The sequence below is a fragment of the Leptonychotes weddellii genome, chromosome 12, assembly GCF_054177405.1.
Source record: "Leptonychotes weddellii isolate Sample4059 chromosome 12, ASM5417740v2, whole genome shotgun sequence".
NCBI classification, from domain to species: Eukaryota; Metazoa; Chordata; class Mammalia; order Carnivora; family Phocidae; genus Leptonychotes; species Leptonychotes weddellii.
Window position 1 is genome coordinate 63,264,859 of NC_138380.1, and position 2,885 is coordinate 63,267,743.

Below are 2,885 nucleotides of genomic sequence, written 5' to 3' on the forward strand. Positions count from 1 at the left end.
CCTCATATAAATGGATAATCTTGCTTTTTCACATACCTGCCCCCCCCAAATTTGAAGCAAATTTCCAAAAACTCCCACCACCACAACTACTTATTCATTTGCATCTATGCCTATTAACTTTCTCTTTTCTCCAGATGCTATGGAGGGAAGTATCCCTCCCACGAGCTAGAGCCAGCCTCTGCATATGTGCATTACAGCCTAACCTCTTTCACCTGATCATGGTTTTCCTAAGGCACCATCAACTTCTCACTCTCTATTGATTTTTTCCTACCAGATAAAAAATATGCGATTACTTTTGCCCTCTAAAAACACTCTCTTAAATCACCTTCCCTCTCCACATACTACCCCATATTGTGCTCCTTTTGATAGCAAAACCCCTTGGAAGAAGAATCTATACGCTCACTATCTTTAACTTCTCCTTCCATACTTTCTCGAACATACTGGAATCTAATTTTTGCTCTCTATGTAATTTCTCTTTTGCATAACCCAGATGCAATCCTATCATCTCCACGTTCAAAATGTACTAAGAATCCCAGCACTTCTTACCTTCCCAAATGCCATTAGCCTGGCTTAAGCCATTATTATTTCACACTTGTATGATGTTAATAGAATCTAAACTGGGACTCCCTGCTTCTGACCTTGGTTTACTGCTATCTATTCTCAACATAGCAGCAAGATGTGTATAGCTAAAACATAACCAGGTTTCCCATCTCAAAATAAAACCCAAATAGCTACTATGAGCTACAAGTCCGTTCATGATTACTTTTCTGACCTCATATCCCACTGCCTTCTTTATTATTTCTCCAATTCAACTTCTTTTCCCCAAGGTCTTTGCACTTGCTGTTCCCTCTGCCTGGAATGCTCTTCCTCCAGTATCTGCATTGCTTACTTCCTCACTTCCTTCACATCTTTACTTTCCTGACTACTCTATCTAAAACTTCAAACTTTGCCATTGTGTTAGTCAGCTCACCCAGCTCAGCTGGGTGACTTAAAAAACAGGAATTTATTCCTCACAGTTCTGAAGACTGGAAGTTCAAGATCAAGGTGCCATAAGGGTCAGTGTCTATGAGACAGCTCTTCCTGGCCTGTAGAAAGCTGCCTCCTTGCTGAGTGCTCACATGGCCTTCCCTTGGTGTGTGCACATGGAGAGAGAGTGAGCTCTCCTGTCTTCCTCTTTTTATAAGGGCACTAATCCCATCAGGAAGGCACCATCCTCATGATCTCATCTAAACTTAATTACCTCCCCAAAGTGCCACTTACTGTCAAATTGGAGGTGAGAGATTCAACATGTGAATTTTAGGGGAACACAAACATTCATTCCGTAATAGCTTTCTCCACTTATATTTAATCATATTCCCCATCTTTATTTTTTCCTATACACTTGTCACCTTCTAAAATAGAATATATTTTGCTTAGTGTGTAGATTGTATTCCCCATTAGAATTATACCTCCATGAAAGCAAGGATTTTCAGCCTTTTATTTGATTCTCTAGTACCTCAAAAAATGTCTGACACATAGTAGGTACTCAGCAAATATGTGTTGAATATATAAGTGCCTTAGAAGTTCAAGTAGGCCATAAATATAAAAGAGATGTAGCCTGGTGAGGAAGAATCTGCTCAACTCTGAAATAAACAATGTGCTATGGGAAATCATTATATTATGTTCACATCCATACTTGTGAACCTTTTAGCAGTCACTCAGTGAATTTATGAATTAAATCCCTCTTTGGAAAAATATCTAATTGATAAAATTATAATGAATAAATTAAGCTATCTGAAATAGTAGTAGCAAAGTAATTTAAATTCCAATGCTGATATGGGCATCTGTTTATTATAAAACAAAAGCTTTTTTTTTTCTTTACTTTAGAATAAACAACTGTGACAAATTCGCTCAATATTTCCTTTAGTTATGCTCATAATATATTTTAAACAACATAATAGGCTTACATTACCCATCTTGTTTTCAATATCCATATGGCGACTGTTATGTAAATGTTCCTTAAAAATAAATGATGCTGTTTAGTATACAATGTATGTTGTTTGCTACTAAATCCATGATTATGTGAAAGAAAAGAATCATTAAGTCATTCTAAAAAAAGAATTAAATTCTAGGAGAACTATAAATAGGAAATAGCTGATACTATAAAACTAATGTCAGAAACACTTTACTTGAATTTATCAAGATGGCATAACTTGGAAAAGGTTTTAAGATGATAATAGAACACATTTGCTAAGTTTTTCAAGAAATACAGCTTATGAAAGACACTGAAAACTGGCACCTGGGTGGCTCAGATGGTTAAGCATCTGCCTTCAGCTCAGGTCATGATCCCAGGGTCCTGGGATCGAGCCCCGCGTCGGGCTCCCCGTTGAGCAGGGAGCCTGCTTCTCCCTCTGTCTCTCTCTCTGTCTCTGTCTCTTATGAATAAATAAATAAAATCTTAAAAAAAAAACAACTAGCTGTTACAAAACTGAAATCATATAATGGGAAATTATGAGTGAGGTAACCCAGTGTGTTACTTTGTTCCTTAAAAACCCAGATGAGTGTAATGAGGAGGGAGCCCTTGTGAGACTTAATGGCTATTTTAGATATTTCAAAAAATGCAGCAAAGATGTGGAAGTATTCTCAAAATTATTTTTCTTTTGTGGATTTCAAGCTATAAGAATTTTGGATACTATTTGTAGCCTATTGAATTGAAAGAGCTTTATAAGAGACTGTAAGTACATAACATCAAGTCAAGCAGTTAAGAGACCACACTATAGATATACTTACATCTCAGGTAGACTCCTCTAAGGGACCCTTCAAATACTCTTTTTGAGTATAAAGGTGTTCTGCCATATTCAGTTATGGACACATAGAACCTTAGCATGTAGTTTAATTCCTTTTTT